The following is a 25,716-nucleotide window of genomic DNA, read 5'->3' on the forward strand; positions in this document are numbered from 1 at the left end:
TCATGGCATATCTTTTCTCTGTCTTTTCATTTTGAACCAGTTTTGTGTTTCCCTCTTTTTAAAGTGGGGTTCTGATGGACAACATTATACTTGGGTCTTGTTTTTTTTTTAATTAATTTATTTTTGGCTGCGTTGGGTCTTCATTGCTGCCCATGGGCTTTCTCTAGTTGCGGCGAGCGGGGGCTACTCTTCGTTGTGGTGCACGGGCTTCTCATCGCGGTGGCTTCTCTTGTGGAGCACAGGCTCTAGACGCACGAGCTTCAGTAGTTGTGGCTCGCAGGCTCAGTAGTTGTGGCTCGTGGGCTCTAGAGCGCAGGCTCAGTAGCTGTGGCCCACAGGCTTCGTTGCTCTACGGCATGTGGGATCGTCCTGGACCAGGGCTCGAACCCATGTCCCCTGCCTTGGCAGGTGGATTGTTAACCACTGTGCCACCAGGGAAGTCCACTGGGCCTTGTTTTTTAATCCAGTCTGAGAATCATAGCCTTTTACTTGGGCTTTAGCTACACCTGTACCACTAAGAGGGTCTCTCTCTGGTCTCTTTCTCCAATCTTTCTCATAGGCACTGGCTACAGGCCAGTGGTAAAGAGCTTGCAAGTGCAGAGTTCTCTTGCGTCTGGTGATCCTACCTATTCCAAACTGACCAGCTAGCCCACACTGGCTTTTAAGAATATGTCAAAATGTTAGATAATTTCTTTCTACCCACTTGTATGGCAACCACCTCTTCCTTCCTTGCCCAAAACAATATTTGTATCCTTACAGTCGCCTTGTGACCTCAACTCCTTGATGTGTTCAAGAAAATTATGATTTTGTAGATTATCTGCCATTTTCTCATTGCTGGGGAAGCTATGTTCTCTTGCACCCTAAGCGGAAGCAGAAGCTTCCTGGAGGGTTTTAAGCAGCCAAGTGATATTATCTGATTTAATTTTTTTTTTTTTTTTTTTTTGTGGTACGTGGGCCTCTCACCGTTGTGGCCTCTCCCGCTGCAGAGCACAGGCTCCGGACGCGCAGGCTCAGCGGCCACGGCTCACGGGCCCAGCTGCTCCGCGGCATGTGGGATCTTCCCAGACCGGGGCACGAACCCATGTCCCCTGCATCGGCAGGCGGACTCTCAATCACTGCGCCACCAGGGAAGCCCGGATTTACATGTTTAAAAGCTCTCTCTGGCTGCTTTGTGGAGAATGCATTTTAGGGTGGGCTGGAGTGGAAGTGGAGAGACCATCGAGGAGCTAACAGAGCAGTTTAATCACGAGACAACGGTGGCCTGGACGAGGCTGGTGCCGGAGGGGAAAGAGGGGTTTGGGACATATTTTAGAAGTAAACTAAGAGGATTTGATGATGGACTGAATGGGAGGGGGGAAGACTCAAGGATGACTCTTAGGCTTAGTCTGAGCAAAGGAATGAATGTTGGGGCCACTTACTGATAGGAAAACAGATCTGGGGGCAAATCGAGTTCTGTGTTGGAGATGTGAAGTCCTCGATCAAGTAGAGGTATCAAGTCAGAAGTTGGATCCTCAAGTCCAGAGCTCAGAGGAGAGTTCTGGGCTGACAATTTACCTGTGAGAGTTAACAGTGTGGAAATGATACTTAAAGTCCTGGGACTGGACGAGGTTACCCAGGGAAAGGAGATGATAGAAAATGTCACCCATTTGACATAGGTTGGAGGAGGGAGCATAAAGGAGACAGAGAAGCAGTGGCCAAGGACACAGAGGAGAGACTTTAATAATCCCTTGAAGGAAGATTTTAATCTAGACTTGGTAGGAATCCATAAGCCACAAAAACACTGTATTTCATTCAAGAGAAACTGGAGATAGTACAACTCTATTAACTCTTTTGATTATTAGGTAAATAAGACTGCCAGTTGCTTCTGGAATCTTGGGCCTAAGATCTTTCATTGATCCCAGGCAGGAGTCTGCCACTGCTGGGAGGCATGGGGACGCTCAGTAACAAGGGTTATTGTAGTTCCATGCATGGGTAGCTTAGCGAAACTTTATTAAGCTTGGCGGGTATGTGCACATATCAGAGGCTTGATCGTCCTCTTTAAATTTTCCCCCCTCCTTTCTCTCCCTCTGAGGCAGATGCTCCTGGCCTGTTGGGTCCTGGCTGCATCACACAGATTCCTTTCTTGGTCTTTGCATGTGTTATTGTGAAATTTAAAGCTTCTTCAGAGGAGACATGCTCTATTAAGTAAGAGAAATGTGGCTAAAGGAACACAATAATGAGGCTGATTAGATGTTTTTGTTGGTGGTGACCTTTCTACTTAACTCCGAGAATGTGTTGTTTTGGGTTTTAAAATACATCATAGGGACTTCCACTCGAACGAGACGTGTGGGTGAGTTGCAGGCTGAATGTGTTTGATTGGCGTGGAGATAGACTTCAGGGCAGCACAACTTCCCATTTAATATTAGACATCCTGTTTGAATTAGGATTCTCCAGGAAAACAGAACCAATAGAATGTGTGTGTGCATGGGTGTATGTGTGTGTGTGGAGAGAGAGATAGAGATTGATCTATATATCTATAATCTATAATCTGTCTATCTAGAGACTGATTTTAAGGAATTGACTCGTGATTATGGAGACTGGTAAGTCCTAAGTCTGCAGTTTGAGTCTGACGGCTGACAGACTGGAGACCAAAGAAAGAGCAATTCAAGTCCACAGGCCACCTGCTGGTAGAATTTCCTCTTGTTGGGGTGTGTCGGGGGAGGACATGTCAGTCTTTTGCTCTAGTCAGATCTTCAACTGATTGAATGAGACCCACCCACATTATGGTGGGCAATCTGCCTTCCTTGAAGTCCACCGATTTAAATGTTAATCTATCCAAAACACCATCACAGAGACATCCAGGATAATGTTTGACTGCATATTTGGGAACCTCATGGCTCAGCCAAGTTGACACACAAAATTAACGGCCACCCTAGTTTTCAAAACTCTTTTTCTACTGCAAAAAGCTGCTTAATAACCCAGTCTCTCTGCCCACCCCAAATGCCTGCTAATTTATAACCCTGTGAAGTTTGGCCACTTCTCTTACTTGGTTGAATCTTCAAGGTCTCATTTTCCATGCCCAAATGACTTATCAGTGTGTTTAGAGTACTGGGGCCAGATGTTAAGATGACCATTTCCCCCACTCTGTTACATCTATAAAACTGCTGTTGATGTAATGGCAATTTAAAAATCTTTCAGGATGTCCTGTTTTAAAGAAACTGAACAATCACTTGCATTGTTAAAACCTATAATAACTTATAGTATAAAAGGACTTATTGTAAAGAGTCTATTAAAAAGGAGAATTCCCTTATGCATTTAAAACACGATTGTGTATAAAGTTTGGTTTCACTGCAATCTCTCAGGACACACTGATAACGAAAAACCAGGCACAACTGGGACTTCCCTGGTGGCGCAGTGGTTGAGAGTCTGCCTGCCGATGCAGGGCACACGGGTTCGAGCCCCGGTCTGGGAAGATCCCACATGCCATGGAGCAACTAAGCCCGTGCGCCACAACTACTGAAGCCTGCGCTCTGGAGCTTGTGAGCCACAACTGCTGAGCCTGCTCTAGAGCCTGTGAGCCACAACTACCGAAGCCCGCGCGCCTAGAGTCCATGCTTTGCAACAGGAGAAGCCACCGCAACGAGAAGCCTGTGCACCGCAACGAAGAGTAGCCGCAACTAGGGAAAGCCCGCGCGCAGCAAAGAAGACCCAACGCAGCCAAGATAAATAAATAAATGTATTTAAAAACCCCACAAAAAGCAGGCACAACTAAAGTTTGCCTTTTATCAAGCAAGAGTTCATGGTGTGTGTCCAGAAAGCTGGAGTCTCCTCTTGTACTTTGCGTTTGCACTGGGTCAGTTCTATCTCATGCCCACAGCTAAAACTACCTCACTCCTGGCCAACCCTAGAGTGGCTGGGGACACTAGCTACTTAGAGGCAGAGATGCTTTTTCCTATGATTTTATTTTTAATCATTAGTACTCACATGTACTTATTAAAATGATAACAGCTAATAGTTTTGGATACCTGCAGTGGGCCAGGGCCATGCATTAAGCACAGTATATGCTTTGTCTCGCTGAATTTTTAAAAGTCACTCTTTTAAAAAACTTTTACTTTATTGAAGTATGGTTTATTTACAATGTTGTGTTCATTGCTACTGTACAACAAAGTGACTCAGCAAAGTGTGTATATATATATATATTATAATTATTATTATTTTTTTGCGGTACGTGGGCCTCTCTCTGTTGTGGCCTCTTCCGTTGCGGAGCACAGGCTCCAGACGCGCAGGCTCAGCGGCCATGGCTCACGGGCCCAGCCGCTCCGCGGCATGTGGGATCTTCCCAGACCGGGGCACGAACCCGTGTCCCCTGCATCGGCAGGCGGACTCCCAACCACTGCGCCACCAGGGAAGCCCTATATATTCTTTTTCATATTCTTTTCCATTATGGTTTAGTACAGGATATTGAATATAGTTCCCTGTGCTATACAGTAGGACCTGTTGTTTATCCATCCTGTATATACTAGTTTGCATCTGCTAATCCCAAACTCCCAATCCTTCCCTCCCTCCCCTCCCCTCCCCCTTGGCAACCACAGGCCTGTTCTCTATGTCTGTGAGTCTATTTCTGTTTCGTCGGTAAGTTCATTTGTGTCACATTTTAGCTTCCACATACAAGTGATATCATGTAATATTTGTCTTTGGCTTACTTCAGTTAGTATGATAATCTCTACGTCCATTCATGTTGCTGCAAATGGCATTATTTCATTCTTTTTTATGAGTAATATTCCATTGTACGTGTGTACTCTATGTTCTTCATCCAGTAGTCTGCCAGTGGACATTTAGTTTGTTTCCATGTCTTGGCTATTGTAAATAGTGCTGCTATGAACATTGGGGTGCATGTACCTTTTTGAATTAAAGTTTTGTCTGGATATATGCCCAGGAGTGGGATTGCTGGATCGTACGGCAACTCTATTTTTAGTTTTTTTGAGGAACTTCTATACTGTTCTCCATAGTGGCTGTACCAGTTTACATTCCCACCAGCAGTCTAAGAGGGTTCCCTTTTCTCCACACCCTCTCCAGCGTTTGTTATTTGGATTTTTACAAATCACTCTTATTAGGTACTTTTATCAGCTTCATTTTACAGATGAGGAAATGGAGATTTGACTACTGTTCCCAAGGTCACACGGCTGTTTGATCCTGAAGCTGGGACTTGCATGCAAAAGGGTCTGAGTCCAAGCTTAGCCAACATGCCAGGCCCTCTCTTAGCCAATATGGCAAAACACTCCCCAGCCTCTCCCTGACCATGTGCTGAATATTCTGCTGGATATCTCCTCTAGCAAACCTGCCGGTTTTGCAAAACTTTAGGGATTCAATCAGATTACCTACTAAACCGCTTCATAGCATTTTACAATAAAATTAAGAACTCCCTTTTTTCTCCATGCCTTTTCACAAATCAATTTTTAGTGTGTGGGAGGGAGCCCCTGGGGGGTGGGCAGATTCTTAAGGCTCCAGCCTGCAGAGTCTGTGGAACAAAATTCTGCCTCGTTCATCAGCCACGTAGCTTGGGGCCAGTGTTGGCGTCAGCCTGGCGCTGTTCATGGCAAAGGCTGAGGAATCATCCTCCAAGGCTGCCACCTGCTCTGATGTCTCAGTGGCTGTTATCTGTCTTGTTCTGAGAGACTTTTAGAAAAGAAGCTTCTTGGACAGTTTCCTGAGAAGTTATCCCAGAACCTTAGAACTATCTAAGTCAGGAAGAAAAGAAAAATGTAAGACAGAACGACAATAAGAACATCTGGAATTTCACACCGGGCAGGACTGGTGATGATATGCACGATATCTATGGAGAGGAGGAAAATGAGGACTGTCACTTGGTGTTTCTCTTGTCACCCCTGCAGTAAGGGGCACATAGCGAGTCAGCCACAATGCCACCAAGCTCCTCCTGAGCTCTTGGGAGCCTGAGAGGAGTCTCTGTTTAATGCGTTGCACAGAAAGTAACTAGGCTGGAAGTGGATGATCCCAGTGGGAGGGGCTGAGAGCAGCCTTCCACTGCCCTGGCGAGAGGACACTGGCCACCATGGGGGTGGGGACCTGGACACACTGAACTGAGCAATTCAGCAGCAGTGGCAACAGCGTCACCATACTCTTTCCTACCAAGGAGCACAGGCAGCCAGAGACGTTCAGGACATGTTGAAGTGCAAGACAGCCTTCCACTCAACACTTAGGAGACTGACCAAGTGCAAGTAGAGCCTGAGAACGCTGTAGCAGACCACCCAGCCTAAGGGTGGAGGGAGGCCCAGCTGGACCATGCTACTCCCTTCGCCATGCAGATGTTGGTTAGGGAGGGTACTGGCCGGGTGGGTGCAATTTACATTGTTAAAATTGCTCTTAATCATTTCTTTTCCTTGTTATCCAAGTAAAACACAGTGATTGCAAAGGAAAGAGAGAAGGAGGGAAGGAGAGAAGGAAGGAAGGAAGGAAGGGGGGGAAGAAAGAGAAGGAAAGAAAAAAAAAGGTGAGCAAAAAAACAGGGGTTTGCCATTTGGGGGAGCTGGGTGAAGGGCACGTGCGCCATGTCTGTACCATTTTTTGCAACTTCCTCTGAATCTATAGTCATTTCCAAATAAAAATAAAGGAAGCAGGAAATCCCATAATTCACTCCACGGAAATCACCACCATTACTATTGCAGCATATGTCTTTGGTTAGTGTTTCTGTATAATTTGTTGTAATTAACAAAGGCCTTCATACTTTTTTGGGGGGAGGGTCTCCCTTTGATTGTTCACAACAATCCCACAAGGTGTAGCATCAACTTAATATTTATTGAGGATGGTAGCAAGCAACACAGACATTGTTACTCTCAGATACCAGATAAGTTAGTGGTATAAATAGAAGTAGGATGAGACCTCCAATTCCCTGTTACCATCCTATTACAAGGGATGCACACGGTGTAAAAGCCCTCTTAGTGCTGACTGCAACTTCCCTCAGCCAGCAGGCAGAGGCGCCACTGGGAGAGGAGGCAGGCTGGTTCCTCAGGCAGGGTCTAAAGTACTGGTGGTGCCTTGGGGCCACATGGGCCAAGAGATCCAGATATGCAATTCCAGAAACTGTTCATGCCAAGGGGCGTAACTTCTCCTCACCAAACCTGCAAAGACTGACATGTCAACCAGCTCTCCAACTTGTTAGTCCACGAGGAGATCCATGACTGCCAACTGTCATGGAGGTGTGTGTCAACTGTTCAGTTTTAAGATGTATCTTTCCCCCTCACGTTTTAACATCCCTGACACAGGGATTCATTCTACAACCACTGCCAGCCAGACAGCAGCTCCGACACAGTTGCTGTTGCCTGCATATAGAAGAATTTGGGTGTTATTTCCTGTGACATGCCTGGAAAACTACAGCCATTCATGCTTCAGTCAGCAAACAAGTGAGGACCACTTAGGGGGAGAATAAGAGGTATAATTCTTTTGTTGTTGTTTTGTTTTTTCCTCCTTCCTTTTCTTAAATTTTTAATATTTTATTTTATTTTATTTTGAGTCATGATTCTTGTCTGAAAACTTCTACTGACATCCATCTGGTAAAATCAAGAAAGCACTGGAACCAAAACCCTCCAAACTGGTATTGACAGCTTGAGAAAACTTGGAAGAAAATCTGAATGGATTTCTTTCTTTCTTTCTTTTTTAAAATAATTTTTTAAATTTTTAAAAATTATTTTATTATTTTTAATTTTATTTATTTTTGTCTGTGTTGGGGTTTCATTGCTGCACGTGGGCTTTCTCCAGTTGCGGCGAGTGAGGATTAATCTTTGTTGTGCTGCGTGGGCTTCTCATCGCGGTGGCTCTTGTTGTGGAGCGCGGGCTCTAGGCATGCGGGCTTCAGTAGTTGTGGCACACGGGCTTCAGTAGTTGTGGCTCCCGGGCTCTAGAGCGCAGGCTCAGTAGTTGTGGAGCACGGGCTCAGCTGCTCTGCGGCATGTGGGATCTTCGCCGACCAGGGCTTGAACCCATGTCCCCTGCACTGGCAGGCGGATTCTTTTTTTTTTTTTTTTGCGGTACGCGGGCCACTCACTGTTGTGGCCTCCCCCGGTGCGGAGCACAGGCTCCGGACGCGCAGGCTCAGCGTCCATGGCTCACGGGCCCAGCCACTCTGCGGCATGTGGGATCCTCCCGGACCGCGCCACGAACCCGTGTCCCCTGCATCGGCAGGCGGACTCTCAACCACTGCACCACCAGGGAAGCCCCGGCAGGCGGATTCTTAACCACTGCATCACCAGGAAAGTCCCCTGAGTGGATTTCTTAGTAGAACACTTTTCTTTCTCATAACATTTTTTTGAAGATTTTTTTTTTTTTTTTTTTGCTGTACGCGGGCCTCTCATTGTCGTGGCCTCTCCCGTTGCGGAGCACAGGCTCCGGACGCGCAGGCTCAGCGGCCATGGCCCACAGGCCCAGCTGCGCCGCGGCACGTGGGATCTTCCCGGACCAGGGCACGAACCCGCGTCCCCTGCATCGGCAGGTGGACTCTCAACCACTGCGCCACCAGGGGAAACCCCCTTTTGAAGATTTTTAAACTTACAGAAAAGCTTAAAACGTTATTTGACAAATACCTAGATATCCTTCACCTAGATTTTCTTAATGATACCATTTAGAGACATTTGCGTCTCCTCTCTCTGTTTTTTGGGGTGGTTTTGTTTGTTTATTTATTTGTTTGCCGGATCATTTTGAAAATGATGTGCAAATATCATGACACTTCACTCCTAAATACTTCAGCACGTATCTTTTAGGAACAAGGACATTCTTTTCGATAACCGCAGATTATTATCACGCTCAGGAAATCTAACATTGATATCTTAATATTATCTGATATGCAGCCCATATTCAAATTTCTAGTGGAAAGAATACGTGTATCAGTTTTATTCTCTTTTAAGAAGCTGCGTCACCAACATTGTTGAAAGTAGAGGATGACTGTGTAGGAAAAAACAGAAACATCAAAGGCTCTGAATCTAAAAGTGATTCAGAGAATTAGACACCAGACATGAGAAAGCTTTAGGAAGCCATTTTAGCCATTTTACTTCCCTTCCATTTTTCCTTTTATGGGTGCACAAGGCTTGACGTATTAATAAAATCTGTATCTCAATAAGTCACAAATCCTCTAAGTGATTAAATGCCGAAGGGATAGGAAAGCATTGTATTATAGTGTAATTGGCATAATTGTTTTTATTTTGTGGTACGTAAAATGATGGTGCATCTAACATATGATGAAAAACTTTGGGCAGCTGGCGGTTCAGAGCCAAGAAGAAAACATGGCGGTACATGATCTTCGTTGATCGTCCTGAGTGTGACTGTTTGCACACCTGATCCCCAGCGGTCAGGGCAGGATGGCCCCCACTCCTGCATCCATCGGCTGGAGACAGGCTGACCCACTCTCACTCTCCTCCTCCCCTTTCAGGACTCTGAGTGGGGGGGTGGCCTCTCCAGCCATGTCTGTGGTCACAGTCTCTCTTCAAAAATTAAGTTGTGCTTTCAGTCCACATGGACCAGCTCTTCCCAGCTCACCTCTGTCTGAGCTACTCTCCTGGCGCATCCTTCAACTTGCTCAGCTGGCTGATCGCACTCGTTTGGAATTTATTCTTCCCTGTTCTGCTCTCTCAGAGCTGTTGGATTTCTGCTTTCTGGGCTCACCTTCCCCGCAACCTTCTGGGTTCTGGCTCCCAGTGCCCTGGATTCTACTGTGCGCCATGAGTATGGTTGAAGTTAGCAGGTCCCACTCCAGCTTTTCCCAACACAGAGGTGCAGGGAAGCCCTGAACCAGTGACATTTGACCTTCTCTTCAGGGAAAATTTCAAAACAGTGAATTTGCCTTTGTCACCTTCTCACCTGCCACCCACAAGTGACTCCTTCCTCCCTTCTCCAGAAACCCCCAAAGTGCCTTTCATTCCCTTCCTTCCTGTCTCCTGCCAAACTTCATACCCCAGCAAAAGTTTTCTGATAAATTAACCCGTGCACAGGTGTGAATAACTCCCTTCTGTTGATGGTTTGGGAGCAGATTCTGTAGAGAAAGGATAGGAAGAAAGTTTTTGTTTTCTGGAAATACTCAAGCCCTAGCAACCCGGGCCAGAGGGGTGGGAACATGTCCTTGCTTGATAGATCCAGGGAATTGTTTAGTGGGACCTACAGAACTGCTTGACCAGACTCTACCATTTGAGTGCAGAAATGCTTGCTTTCACCTGGCAAAATAGTATTTAGTAAAGTCATTTAACTACAATGAATTTTAATAAATTGTAGTGCGTTGTCTAGCTATGGTTTTTGGTTTTCTAGCAAACTTTCTTCCATCTCCCTCCTTTTGGTAGCAGACACCCTCCCCACTGCCCCCTACCCCACCCCGCCCCGGCCATAAACGTGTGGGTGCATAGCCTGGGCTGAGCCAGTTGGAGAACTCAAGGCTTCTGGATCCTGACCCAACTGGGGCTATTCAAAATCCTCCTGCAAGAATCAGCCATGTTCTCAAAGTGGTGGAAGAGAGAAGCTCTCCTTTCAAAGGGGTTGCTATACTTGGAGTATGTGAATCTAGAGATGTCAGCATCATTTTCCTTTCCCCAGAGACAGAGATAGAGATCTTTCTTCAAAATAAAGGCAAGACTAAAGAGACAGAAGGAAACAGGAAGTGATGAGAAACAGAAAAAGAGAAGTCTAGTGGTACTAGGTCCTCTGTCCCTGAAGGTCCTCTGTCCCTGAAGACTGGTTTCTACAGAAATTATTCCTTTGATGCTATGAGGTAGATCCCCTCCCTCTTTTTAAAATCTAGTTTTAGTTGGGTGTCTGCCACTTGCATCCAAAAGCATCCCAACGAATGAAGCCATTGTATCCATTCATGGCCCCCAAGCACTGTGTCAGGGACACTTGGCTGTACCTTTTCTTTGATTACAACACCGTACTTTCCCTCTGTCTCCAACAGTGTTTGCCCACTAAATACGTTTGCTTTTAAACGACTGAAAAGACAAAGGGGGACTCTGCTGCTATCCAGTATTCTTTCTATTTTACCACTGCTATGATTGGTGCCTTCATTTACACACACACAAGCCACACATACACACTCACAACCCATGTCAGGTCTAGATCACAGATTACAAGCTCATTTAATTACAGAGGTGAAGCAGGTAATGTGAAATGAATGAGGAGAGGCAGATAGATACTCTGGTAATACAAGGGGTAGTAGAAAGGCTGCAGCAAACTGAAAGGAGGATGCTCTGCCTGAAGGCTGCCAAATTCAATTGAAAACAACAGCCGCAGCACCGTGTGGGCCACAGTAAACACGTCTGTGGTTTGCCCTGCAGGCCGCCGTTTTGCAACTCCCAGCCTAGACTGTATCTACCTGCCTCCCTCTCTTAGTCAAGAGGAGATTCTGGTTATGAAGAACAGAGCTCCGCTCGAGATACCTCGTGTAAAGGACCATTGCTTAGAAGAGTATAACAGATAATTTCTTGGATATAAGATCCAAAGTTCATCCAGCCTCATGGGAACAGGGATGTGGGCACTGTTCAGAGCCAGGTGTGTTCTCTGCTCTGAGTACTGTCTCTCTGTTGTACTTCAGAGTCTCGAGGGAGTGTTGACTCGCTGCTGGCCGGTGGACCAGACATCCGTTCCTTGTCTGACAGGCATAGGCTGGAGACGGGGTCATGGACAACCGTGCCCAACTAAACTTCTGTCTCCAGCAGAAGCTCTGGATTGGGGATAGGGTTAGGGCTGGGCTGGGGCAGACAGTTGAAGTTGCTTCATACTGTGGCTTTGCCACTCCAGACATCATCAACGCCACAGTTAGTTCGGATTCGGCGCATTGGTTAACTTTGCATATTTCCTTCTAAATTTTTTCCCAATCTGAAAGAGGATGTGGGGCTTTGAATAGGAAGTATGGTACCTACCATTAGTCATCGGTGAACATTCTTCTGAACTTAAACTGGGTCGGCTCTTACAGCATCTTTTCTCTGTCCCCTTGGTGATCATACGTCTCTCTTTCCAAACCTTCTCTTCCTCTTATTCCCACAGCAGTCCTGTCTCATCTTCTGCACAGATTAGTATAAAATGTCTGGTTTCTTCTACCTTGGGATAACCCTGAATGTCATCTCTTAATTAATCTTTTCAAAGTGCCATTGCAATTATATTACTCTTCTCCTGGGAAGGTACTATGGTTCTCCACAGGTTTTTGGTCCTAGAAAAGTTAACTAACATCTCTGGATCTTGTACTTTATTATAAAATGGTACAATATTACCAGTCTCGTAGAGCTGTGATCAGGGCTAGAGATAATGTCCCGAATGCCTGGGACAGTGCCTGGTAGAGTGTAGGTGCTCGATCAATGTTCATTTGTACTTCACATTTTCACACCATTTCCTGAGTCTACGTCATTTCCACAGAGAGACCTCAAGCTCCTTTAGAACATTCTCTTGCTTTCTTCCCCTTCATTATCTACAGCCTTGGAACTTCTAGATAGTTGGAAGAGCCTGGCACCCCATACACATTCAGTGAGGCGTGGGCAATGAAGCTAAAAATGGTGAGAGCAGCGTCTGTAGGAGAAGCGGGAGGGGGTGGGGCCCCTGTGGCCAGGAAACAGGTCACTGCCATTGTGCTCATTCATCCCAACCCCAGGGGAGGCCCGAGGGTGGAGCCCATTGTTTCCCAGCACCTACAGGTTGATTCCTAGGCGGCTAATGGGTTCCAAGCTTTCCTGACCCTGCTCAGGGTGCTTCTGTGACACCTTCCATAGCCCTGTCACCGCACGATGAGGACTGTGGACACTTACACTTCTCTTCCCTAGACAGGACTAGGAAACCGCACGGTAGGAGGTTAACTAACAGTCCGTACGCTGCTGACGATTCCCCACCAGGGTCTGGCTCCCTGGACGCCTGTGTGTGTTCCTCGTCCTTCCTGGGTTACCAGGAACAGAAGCGCACTCACTCGACTTCAAGGGCATTGTTGTCAGGACACCATAGAAATAAGGCCAGAGGAGCCTCTGCCACAGGGCCCAGCCTCCTGGTCACCATGAAGAGCTGGGGCTCACCCAGGATGGACGTGGTTTGGGAACGGAAAGGTCTGTGTTCTTCTGGTGCCCCATCAGCGGCATGAGTACCCCTTACCATGTCCAGATCGTCCTGTGTTTTCTCAAATAGTTTTTTCAAGTTCTGCTCCTTCCACTACTGTTCAAGCCTCTTATTTGTCTCCTGTTCCAACTCCTCAGATAATAGGATTCGAGTAATGTACAAGGTCATTGTCATGCCTGATGGGCAGTTTTGACCCCCACCCTAGGTCCTGAATGGGTTGCCTCAGGTCTGGTGCCCACCCTAGTCCAACAAACTGTGGCCAGGGTGGAGGGGTCCCAGGCAGCAGGAAGGCACCCACAGGAACCACGGAGGGAGTGTGGGTCTCAAGAGGGTTTGTGGCTCAGGACTCCTTACTTTTACCCTTGTCCCATAAAAGATGTCAAATAATAGTCAATATGTATGGAGAATATATTGTTTAGGGAAACAAGCTATTTCTTTTTTGAAACCGTCTTGAACTTTACTGCTTTCCCCTTTCAATTCAAGCTCCACACTACTGCTAAAGTTCTCTTTGTAAATGTGTATTAAATCACATCAAGAAAAAAAAATCTTGCATTGGTTTTCCATTACCTTCAAGCTGAAATTTTAACTCCTTGGCATGACGTTCAAGACCCTTATGATCTGGTTTCACTGGTCTCATCAACCTGTTTCACTGGTCTCATCTACTCTTCCACTGCACACACCTCTCACCCCCACAGTACATACACACGTGCGCACACACACACATACACACACTGTGCATATAGACACCCTTTGCTCTAACCGTGTCCAAATTTTGCAGTCCCCTGAATTTATCATATTCTCCCATGTCTGGAGGCCTTTCTAGAATATCTTTCCCTCTCTCTCCTGTTTAGCTTCTGTTCGCCCTTTGGGATTCCAGTTTCTTAACACGGTCTTCCCTTATTGTCCAGAGCTGACTTGGATGCCTTCTGTCACGTATGCGTAGCCTACGACCCCACCTGGAGCAACTCACCACACTTCTTTGTAACTGTTGATGTACTTGTTTATTTTCTCTGCTGAATGACAGACCTACTGGGGGGCAGGAGCTATATTGTATTCACCATGATATCCTCCCATTTTATGGGAGCTCAAAAATTTTTTGAATGAATGAGTGAATGAATTTCCTCCAAAACAGGTTCCTGTTGCAAAAGTAATGAAATGAAGTTAAGAACATGTGCTTTGGAACCTTGAATCCCAACTCTGCCACTCACTAGCTGAGGGCCCTTGACCTCTCTAGGACGTGCATTGTTTGTTGGGTAGAGTGAAGGCTTGGGGGTTGGGGTGTGTGGACTGAGGTCCTACTCTCTGGGTTCTAGACGCTCAAGGACAAGTGTCCACATAGGGCCACCCAGCAGAGCCTAAACGGACCTTCCCTGCTCAGGACAGCTAGTCACCAGGCATGGGACAAGACTTTGCTCCCTCCTCTCAACTTCTGCAGCATGAACGACATCGTTCAGTAGCTGCTTCTCTTTGGCATTTTTAAGAAATGGTGACTTGACTCAGTTTATTTTCTATAACTGGCCTTTAAGAAGAACAAGCTTTAGGATTTCCCTGGTGGCACAGTGGTTAAGAATCCGCCTGCCAATGCAGGGGACACGGGTTCGAGCCCTGGTCTGGGAAGATCCCACATGCTGCAGAGCAGCTAAGCCCGTGCACCACAACTACTGAGCCTGCACTCTAGAGCCCGCGAGCCACAACTACTGAGCCTGCGTGCCACAACTACTGAAGCCCGCATGCCTAGAGCCCGTGCTCTGCAACGAGAAGCCACCGCGACGAGAAGCCCGTGAACCGCAACAAAGAGTAGCCCTAGCTTCGCAACTAGAGAAAACCCGCGCACAGCAACAAAGACCCAGTGCGGCCAAAAATAAATAAATAAATAAACATTTTTAAAAAAAGAACAAGGTTTAAAACCTGGGGACTAGCCAAAAAGGGGGAAAACGGGACTCTGCCTACAAGTCCTCACTTTGTCCTTGTGCTATATGTCTCACTACATACTCCCTTTTCTTTGAAACTTTTCTTTTGAAATATTTTTAGATTTTTCCTACTTAAATCCTCTCCTTGATTTGGAATTTTTCTGGGATGAACAGTGTCCCAGAGACTTCCTTCTTTCTCATGATAGTATTAAAATTTTGAAGGACCATGAAATGCATGGAACGCCCAGAGTACCTGCATCCTGGACAAGGCACAGCCACACCCACCCGTTGCCATGTCTGTGGCTAGAATGTGTTGACCTGAGGCCCAAGCAAGTGATTTCAGTTAGTTGCTGATATCAAACCCCTTGCCTTTCAAGTTGAATATCGGTCCGCCTGGTCATGGTGGCCAAGAACTCTGAATAGAACATAAAGACGAGGTGGATTATGGGCCTCCAAGTGCCCCTCAAAGGCAAACCTTGCCTTTAACTGGGTTTTTATGTGGATATTCTCTCCCGTTATGGTGTTCAATACCCCTTGCCCTGCACGCCAGAGCTGAGTTATTGGTGGGGGAGTGTTTACTAGCCTTCTGGGGATAAGCTTTTAATCACCTGCAGAGAGCAGTTGGCCGCCTCTAAAAACACTTCAATAAATTGGGATTCAGGCCTTAGTTGGCTCAGCCCTTGTCAGCCCCAGGCTGCCTTGTGCCAAGATGCACTGAAGCCAGAAATGAAGGTCAAAAAGTTACTAAGCATTGGCATGTCTTGCTTTCTGGCTTGTTTGGTAGATCCTTATTAAAACATAGGTGAATGTTGGCTGGCTTCTTTCTCGCAGTTATAAATACTGTACTGTCCGTTTTCATTCCTTTCTTCTCTGCCCACTTCTGCAAAGATGGTTGTGACGGGGGATGGACAAGCTGAATGCATTGGTAGAGCTGTCACCTTAGAAGAGGGATTCCGGACGTCCCACACGATTAACACTGATGGTGCACATCAAGGGAGTGGTGTTATGAGATCACCTGGAAGCTGGCCAGACGGACCAGAGCAGTTATGGCTAAACCCTTCCCTGGAATCCAGCTCTTCTGGGAGGGCTTCCAAACAGCGGCTAAACTCTGAGTCCACTAGATGGCACAGTGACACCGGCACACACATCGTGGTGAGCCTCTGGGTGTCCTGCACTCACTGTTCTGGGCTTGATCCCTCTTGAACAAAAGTTGGAGGCTAGTTATTGAGAAAGGGAGCTGGGGATAAACTCCTCGAAGTCCTATATCTTGGCTCTATTTCTCTAAATCTTCATATAGCCGTTGTGAAAATTGTGTGGATTTTGTAAAACTGTGGACAATAATGAATGACGAAGAATGATAAAAATACCTAAAATCCTTGATTATGTAGCAGAAGTGCCATAGAAAGAGGATCTAACCATCTCTGATACTTTGAAAATGCATCCTAACATTTTGGGGAAAATATATGTCTTAACTAGCTCTTGTGTTATCCCAAGTAGTAAGTACTTTATCTGCATTAATTCCATTAATCCTTATAGTAACTTATGAGGTAGGTGCTATTTTTTTTTTCTTTTTTACAAATTTATTTATTTATTTATGGCTGCGTTGGGTCTTTGTTGCTGCTCTAGTTGCGGCGAGCAGGGGGCTACTCTCTGTGCGGTGCGCGGGCTTCTCATTGCCAGGGCTTCTCTTTGTTGTGGAGCACAGGCTCTAGGCACGCGGGCTTCAGTAGTTGTGGCACGCGGGCTCAGTAGTTGTGGCTCGCGGGCTCTAGAGCGCAGGCTCAGTAGTTGTGGCGCACGGGCTTAGTTGCTCCGCAGCATGTGGGATCTTCCCGGACCAGGGCTCGAACCCGTGTCCCCTGCATCGGCAGGCGGATTCTTAACCACCGCGCCACAAGGGAAGTCCCGAGGTAGGTGCTATTAACATACTAATTTTACAGACAGGAAAATCGAGGCACGGAGAGTTTAAGTTACTCACCTACAGAGCTAATAAGTGCTGGAGCTGAGACTCAAAGCTTGAGAGTTTGAGCTCCAAAGTTCATGCTCTTAGGGATGATACTCCTCACAAAAGAGAAGTCTGGGGAGCCCTGCCAAATAAGCTTTTATGCTTTCTCATGACAAAGGAACAAGCTTAGGTTCTAAACACCTTGCTTCCTATTATGTCCCCTTTAACATTACTGGCCTGGGACATCGATGCTATGTGTCAGCGTATCTGTATTCTCAGCGTATTTGTTATGTTCTGATCCTACAACAAATGCCATCATCCTTCTAGAAATCATGCTGCAATAGCATAATGTTTTGTCCTTCTCTTCCGAACATTGCTTAAAAAAAGCAAAAGCCCTGACTTGTTGATTCTCATTCTGACTTTCAGTTTCAGATAGGAAAATTAATATGCTAAGTCATTTATCCGCATAAGGACACTTAGGCTATGACTAGAGAATTTACTCCTACATTCATTCCTCCATTTATTCTGTGATGTTGACAGAATGTATGCAGCGTGCCTGGCCCTGAGTTTAGAGCGATAACTCAGGCAAGTGTGCCACCTTCACATCACTCACAGCTCGATACGAGAGGCAGACGTGTGAACACAACACGAGAGGCAATCCTGCTGTGACTGTAGCAGAGCTTCGGACAGTTGGGGGAGAAGGGGCGCTGCCCAAGTCTTTGAGGGGTGGGAGCAGTAGGACAGCCTTTGCAGAGGACTGCGAGGCAGTCTCTTGGGTGGAGGCGTGAACGATAAGCAGGGGTCCTCTAGGTAAATACAGCGTCCCCAGGAAGAAAGAACACAGCGTGTTCCCAATGCTCAGAGCTTGGAGACTGTAAGAAATGAGCCTGGAAAACACCCAGAGGCCGGTCGCAAAGTTCTCCATGAGCCATCAAAGGTGGAGCTTTATTCTCTAGCCGATGGAAAGCCACAGTGAGCTTTCCAGGAAGGGAATGATACCATCAGATTTGTGTTTTAGGAAGAGGACTCTGGTCTGAAGGATAGACTGCAGGTCAGGGGGGCAGCAGCCAGCCACATTGGAGGCAGAGACCAGTTAGATTTTTGCAGGAGTTGAGATGAACTGAGACAGTTAGGGTGAGGGACCATGAGTGATATGGGGGTCAGAACGAGCCTCCCCCAAATGTATCACTCTTGGATGAGGACTATTTTGAACTAAAGGCAATCGAGACCCTGTGGGTTCAAGAGAAACTACTGGCCCTCCCCTAACTACCTACAAGAATTTAAATTGGGGATTTTTCCCAGCCAAGAGTTATTACTGGAGACAAATTTTATCCAAGTGGTCCCATCTGTATGGCAGGGCAAATATCTAGATACCAAGCATCTGCTCTTCCTCTTATTGTCCTGTGAGGGACCTTCTTTCCTTGGAAGCCCCAGACTCCTATACCATTTCTCACTCAGGATGGCATATAGACTTCATTTTACCTTTCTGTCTCTGACCCTTTCATGTGTGTGGGGTTTCTGTATGTGCAAAATTAAATCTAATTTTCTCCTGTTACTCTGTCTCATGTCGATTTAAGTCTTATACCAACCAGAAGAACCTAGAAGGTAGAGGAAAGTTTTCTTCCTCCTTAACAGTAGGATAGGGGAAAGGAGTTTTAGGGACATTTCAGAGATAATGTAAGTAGGGCCTTTATTTATATATGGAGGTGTGAATTATTTATAGCCAGCTTTCTCCCACGAAGGATTTGGGGTAGAACCGTAGGACTTGATAATGAGATGAATTCAGGGGCTGAGGGAGAGAAAAGGATCCAACAAGATCCCCAGTTTCTGGCTTGGACAAGGAGGTGGATGGGGTACCATCAGTCAACATGGAAACTGAAGAGAAAGAAGCCCATACTCAAGGGGATGCCCAAGGTTTCATTTCAAACATATTGCATTTGAAGTATTGTGGACAGCCAAGTGGCTCTAAGGATCTGCACCCTGTGGGAAAAGTCGAGGTTGGAAAGGTAGAGTTTGAAATTATCAGCACATTGGTGGAGGCTGAGACCAGGAAGGTGGATGTCATTACAGGGTCTGATAAAAATATGAACCATTTTGTTTAGTTTCCAGATGTTTAGCTACTTAGTTTCTTATAGCTCTGTCTACATTTTTTTCACCTCTCTTCAAGATAGGTAGCTCCAGGGAATAATAAGAGAACTGAGAAGAGTACGGTGTCTCCAGGATTTCTTTGGGTCTGCCTTTCCTTCCGTGCAAAGTCTGTGTACATTTTATATTCCAAGTTCTTCCCAAGATAACTCGAAGACTGGTGCAGAGGGAGAAGACCCTGAGCTTTCAATCACATCACTTGCAGACAACGCTCCACCTCCAGCCCCTGAGTACCACTCTGGCTTTTTGAAGAACTGGAGAGAACATGCTTCACTGGCAGGTGAAGACAGGGAGGGGGTTGGAGCCGGCTTCAGTCTTGTATTTATTTTAAAACTGTAAATGTTTAAAATATGATATGTAAACTTGCTTTCAGGCCACTTTTCATGGTAGGCGGCCTTGACAGTTAACCATTAGGTTTCTCTGGGACGGTGGAAACTTGTGTTCTTTTGGAGAGGACAGCAGAGAGACTGCTCGCTTGCTGGTATGGGGGGCAAGGCAGGTGGGTTTGCCATCTGCTCTCAGCTTTGGCAAGATGGAGGCATTGAAGGCAGCTGTGACAGCACTCGGGAGAAATTAAACAGGAGATAATTTATTCCCCCAACCTCAGGGCTTTTGTCATGGTAACAACTCCCAGACTTGGTGGCTTACAGACATTGACGTCTCCATCGTGCTGTGGAATGGCCACAGCTCTGCACTAGGCTGTGGGCTGACTATAGGGTGGCTTCTAGCATCTTCCTGTTCTGGGACTCGGGCTGCAGGAGCAACCCTTACCTGCAACCCGCAGCCCTGTGACAGAGAACAGAAGCACAAGAGGCTGAGCTAAGCCGTGCATTCTCCCTTCAGTCCGCTCCTCGGAAATGGCATGCGTCACGCCCACTTGAATTTTGTTGGACAAAGCAAGTCACGTGACCAATCCCAAAGGGTTGTGCTCTAAGGAAGGAGGAATTGAATACTTGAGCATAATAATGTCATCTGCCAGAGTTAGTCATTCTTTTGCTAAATACTTACTGAGGGCAAGCATTGTGCTGGAACTTGATCTATGGAAATAGATCTGTTCCCTGCCCTCATGGAGCTTACAATCCCACTTGGGACATAAATGATGAGACCAGAAATTACAATAAATTTGTAATTTTCAGTCCCAGATTTCAGGGCCCTCACAAGGATAGTGGAGGCTGCAGAAAGCACAGGATGACTGCCATAGGATGAATTACTCCAGGATGTTACCGTAGCAAGACCTAAACAATATTTTTCCCTGGATGGGGTAGGGAGTGGCGGAGAGATTCTGTTCTTCAAAACTCTACTCAGGTCACCAGCCTTCTGAGGCTCTCTATGGCCTTCTTTGCCGAGATAGTGTCAGGCCTGGTAGGTTACCTGCCTTGACACCCTTTGTCCCGCCTGCCACCTGTAAACCCAGCCCCACCTCCCTTCCCAGTCCGGTCAGGTCCTGAATCAGCAAGGACTTAAACGGATCCAGCTCCGTATTCGGGGGCTGAGGATCAAGTTACCCTGGCTGTTTGCCTCTCCATGACCAGCTGTACCAATTTGAAAAACTGGATTCCTGCCACATTCCTAAGCTTTTTCTATAACCTTCCAAACCCTTCCATACCATCACACCCATACTGCTCTGACCTAACATCCCAAGATTCCAACCCAGTGATTCCCTTCATACCTGTTAGACTCCCAGTCCCGGGGTTCCTAAACACCCCCATTCCCTCAACATCTTCACAGAGGCTGTCTCTCAGAAGACTCTTTCCTGTGGGTGCCACTTCTGCAGTCCTCTTGAACTCAGGACCGGGAGACCAGGGAATGTTCTCCTTACTCCCCACTGTGGCTTCCTATACCCTGGTGTGACACCGTGTGCTGCACCGGGTCTTCTGTGTGGCACACGGGATCTTCGCTGCGGCACGCTGGACCTTTATTTGTGGCATGTGAAATTTTTAGTTACTGCATGTGGGCTCTTAGTTGCGGCATACAGGATCTAGTTCCCTGACCAAGGATTGAACCCAGGCCCCCTGCATTGGGAGCGTGGAGTCTTAATCACTGGACCACCAGGGAAGCCCCGAAAGGAGAGATTCTTGGTTACGTATATGTAGATGGCTCCGTCGGGGTCCAGGGAAGACCCTGGCGGAGGCTGACGGCTGCTGTTCGTATTCACTGCTTGGTGCAGCCAAAACATTGTGCAGGTATCAGGAGGTGGGTCCAGGCACACGGTATGCAGATGATGCCCCAGGTAGGGGATGGCTTTGAAGTCTGGCAAACCAAGAGTTTCCATCAATGACTGGTTCAAATTTCCCTTTCATATGAGCTCTTGGCACCAAGAACAATACCCTAGATGTTGGGGTCCAACGTCACAGGTGAATATAAGTATATCCAGAGGTCCTATAGGAGTTTACACAGGGCTAGTTAAGCTGAAAGGAAGCCAGCCAAGTGGGGAAATAGCTCAAGAACCCTGTCTGCAGAGCTTTACTAAGATTTATTTGGAAAGTTATGGTCTCTCCCAAAACGAATCCACAGATTGCTTTGCTCTGATTACAAGAAGAACGTTGAGGTCTTTATTAACCGTCATCATTGGATTCCTTCTCTCCTTAAGGAGATTAATTAGGTAAATTTCATTACAGTAACATCAACTTTCTTGGAAAGAAACCATCCAACTTCAGAATGACTGTGAGTTTATATCTGGAAACTAAGCAATGTTAATGTTTACAGTTGAGAATGTGAAACATTAGGTTTTAATAGATGTTGATGTCATTCTTGGCATCCTGCAATGATATAAACTACTCTGTGAAGAGGTAACACGTTGTTAAATGGAACCAAAATGCAAAGAAAGGAGTTGGAATGTACACACACAGGGTTCATCCCTACCTCCCACTTACCCATCCTGCATCTGCCGTCTGAGCTGAACCAGAAAATTGTGGTTGGCGTGCCCCATCTATCGCAAGTGTCCGGGTAGAGAGACGAAGGAATTTCTCCCATTCTATTTAGTGCTTTGCTGCTCTAGTATTTTCAAAGAGGGCCAAAATGGCCAAGGAAAGACAGGTCAATTTTAGTCCTGGTTCTGCCACTAATTGTTTCATGTTCCTGGACCAGTCACTCCCTCTGTGTTGTTTCCCCATGCAAAAAGTGAGAAGTCTAGACTCACTGGCCTCCAATGACAAGCATAAAACTCTGTGTAAAAGAGATTTTTCCTGCCTTTTGGGTAGACTGTCTAATATGCAGCCATTTGACAATCCCCCTTCAACCCTGAGGGAGTCTGGGAAATTTGGGGCTGAATCTTTTTTTTTTTTAAACCCCTCTCTTTTCCCCTATTATTTGTTTATTTTTAAATTAACTCTGAGTTTATTTTTAAATATTTATTTAATATTTATTTGGTTGTGTCGGGTCTTAGTTGCAGCACATGGGATTTTCATTGCAGCATGTGGGATTTTTGTTGTAGTGTGCAGGCTCTAGTTGCAGCGCACAGGCTTAGTTGCCCTGAAGCATGTGGGATCTTAGTTCCCTGACCAGGGATCAAACCCATGTCCCCTGCATTGGAAGGCGTATTCCTAACCACTGGACCACAGGGAAGTCCTGGGGCTGAATCTTTAACCCTGCTAGGTGGGTGCTCGGGTCCTTGAACTTGCCTCATGACAGCCAGGGGCTGGGGCAGTTCTGAGATGGCCTCAGACACAGATTATGTAAAAATTCGCTCTACCTCCACCTCCCTCTCTCCTCTCTCTGCTTTTACAGTTTTTAAAGGATATCACTATATATTAGTGCATTCCTGCAAAGTGGGCAGGGCAAGATTCTTACATGGAATTGCTAAAAGAAGCTCATATGTGTTCAAATGGTTCTGATGAACCTAGGGGCAGGACAGGAATAAAGACACAGACACAGAGAATGGACTTGAGGACACAGGGAGAAGGAAGGGTAAGCTGGGATGAAGTGAGAGAGCGGCATTGACATATATACACTACCAAATGTAAAATAGATAGCTAGTGAAGCAGCAGCATCACATGGGGAGATCAGCTCGGTGCTTTATGACCACCGAGAGGGGTGGAATTGGGAGGGTGGGAGGGAGACGCAAGAGGGAGGGGATATGGGGATATATGTATACGTATAGCTGGTTCACTTTGTTATACAGCAGAAACACACTATTGTAAAGCAATTATACTCCAATAAAGATGTTTTAAAAAAAAAAGAAGCTCATATGTGTTCAGTAATTGAAATTTTCAGGCACAGTGTAGAATTTCTCCCCTAGTGCTGGGGAGAGGGGCATCTTTGTGATTTTTTTTCATGTCCCTAATATCATTCTGCATAATAGCCTCCCATAAATAGGCTACTTTGGTAGGAGTTTGTCAAGTTCCAGAATGACCTGAATGCCTGATTTTACTTTAATTTGATTCCCTAGGGAAGCATTAGGACTCGTCAACCTTTTAGTAGTGACCTGGTACTAAGCTGGACTCCCCACTTATGGAGCTATAGGGTGTATCTCTGAGGACCCTCCTGCACTACCTCTTACTTAAAATGCTGCGTGGATGGAACTTGAACAACCAAAGCCCCCAGAACAGATTTGCTCAGGCTTGGAGAATCCAGAGGGACCTGCAGACCAGAGGAGGGTCCGTCCTCCCAAGGAAGCAGGAATGTTGAGCGTTTTTGCACTGACTGCACGTACCCTCAAGATACCGTATTCTGTTCCGGATTCCACAGCTTTAGAGTGACAGGAGAAAACAACACAAAAGCTCAGAGGAGGATGAATAGATTGGAAAGTGTTATTTTATGCATGGAATGGAAAAAGTGGGTACATTCACTTTGAGGAGAGATACTTGAGGAGGTTAGTGATCACCTTCAAACACATAAAGATTATTTTACAAAGACTGGAGGACATTTGCTGTCCACGGAGGAAGGAACAGAAGAGGCACACACACACTCGTGCCCAGGTGGATTCAGGTGGCGTGAGGGAGGCTAGTCAGAGTGGTCAAGCCTGGGATGAGACCAAGGAAGCTGTCCCACGCCTTCCTCTGGGACCCCTGTAAGCAGAGGGAATTCTCCTCTTGCTCCTGAGGTTGAATTCCATGATGACAGCAGCAGAGGGACTAGATCATACATACACATTGACTCAACCCCAGTAGCTCTGCTTTTTCACCAAAGGGCAACTAAAACCCACCTACAGATTTATGGAAAATAGCATCGTGTGAGAGTAAAAACATGAGAAAAAAAAGGAAGTATTTTAACTGTCAGCTCCAGGAATTTTGAGTGTGAGAGCTGGGGACAGGGCTGGGGCCTCAGGACATGGGAACACCCAGCTTTGCTTCCCTCAACTATTTCTTTCTTTTCCTTTTTAAAATTTATTTATTTATTTATTTTTGGCTGCGTTGGGTCTTTGTTGCTGCGCGCGGGCTTTCTCTAGTTGTGGCGAGCGGGGACTACGCTTCGTTGTGGTGTGTGGGCTTCTCACTGCGGTGGCTTCTCTTGTTGTGGAGCACAGGCTCTAGGTGCACGGGCTTCAGTAGTTGTGGCTCAGGGGCTCAGTAGTTGCAGCACGCGGGCTCTAGAGTGCAGGCTCAGTAGTTGTGGCACTCGGGCTTAGTTTTTCTGCGGCATGTGGGAATCTTCCTGGACCAGGGCTCGAACCTGTGTCCCCTGCATTGGCAGGCGGATTCTTAACCACTGCGCCACCAGGGAAGCCCAAGACGTTTAATCACAAATTGCCTGACATTTAGTACGCACTAATGTTTCTATTCTTGGTCTATCCTGGGTCTATTGTAATGGTTTCATCTTACAGGAAGGGAAACTGGAACTATGAATGTTGGGTGGCTGCTCTACAATGACACAGTCCCTAGTGATGATGGTGGGGCAGGTACGCAGATGAGGGAGCCCTCCTGGCCATTGCCCATTCCACCACCCATTGCCGTGTGACTCATGACACAGGAGTGCCAAGACCAGCTCTACAATAAGAAACAGCTCAGCAAAAAAAAATGCAAGTAGCATTTGGAGGGTAAAGATAGGACTTTTTTTTTTTTTTTTTTTGCGGTACGCGGGCCTCTCACTGTTGTGGCCTCTCCCGTTGCGGAGCACAGGCTCCGGATGCACAGGCTCAGCGGCCATGGCTCACGGACCCAGCCGCTCCGCGGCATGTGGGATCTTCCCGGACCAGGGCACGAACCCGCGTCCCCTGCATCGGCAGGCGGACTCTCAACCACTGCGCCACCAGGGAAGCCCTACCTGCACTTTTATATTAATATTTATTAACTTTACATTAAAATGAAACATAAATATTTCTCTATATTAACTCATTTCTAATTATATAAATCTATTTAAAAGGTAATTGTATATCTTACCACGCAAGGACAGCTACCCCACTTCCCACAAATAGAAAGTAAATACAATGAAAACAAAACTGAGGTATTAAATTCTAGCTGGTAACTGTTGCTTGCCAAAGACTGAGCCAGAGGCCTGAGCTCTCTTTATTAAAAAGGGAGATTAGCAAGTGTTAGAAAAGTCTTAAAGATATATTAATCCCAAACTGATACTTTCTCTTTGACATAATCATGAGGGTTGAAAGAAAATTAAAAGACTGGCTAACTCTTTTGTAAGAAAACTTTGTATTTGGAAATAATTTCAAACTTATAAAAAAAAAAAAGGTGTAAGAATTGTACAAAAGAACTCCAGTAGAGCTTT

General features: G+C 46.3%; 1 protein-coding gene across 4 annotated transcripts in view; it reads left to right on the forward strand.

The window, feature by feature from the left end:
• The window catches only part of C17H8orf89 (chromosome 17 C8orf89 homolog), a 78,653-nt gene extending 55,567 nt beyond the window's left edge, over positions 1–23,086 (forward strand). For 2 of the 4 annotated variants that reach the window (XR_010936464.1, XM_067712063.1), the window contains exon 6: positions 19,086–23,086. The gene's annotated coding sequence lies outside the window, so the exon portion shown is untranslated. The other 2 variants (XR_010936465.1, XR_010936463.1) reach the window with 2 other exon arrangements.
• The last annotated feature ends 2,630 nt before the right edge of the window (positions 23,087–25,716 follow it).

Source organism: Pseudorca crassidens, chromosome 17 (assembly GCF_039906515.1).
Source record: "Pseudorca crassidens isolate mPseCra1 chromosome 17, mPseCra1.hap1, whole genome shotgun sequence".
In the NCBI taxonomy this organism is placed as follows: domain Eukaryota; kingdom Metazoa; phylum Chordata; class Mammalia; order Artiodactyla; family Delphinidae; genus Pseudorca; species Pseudorca crassidens.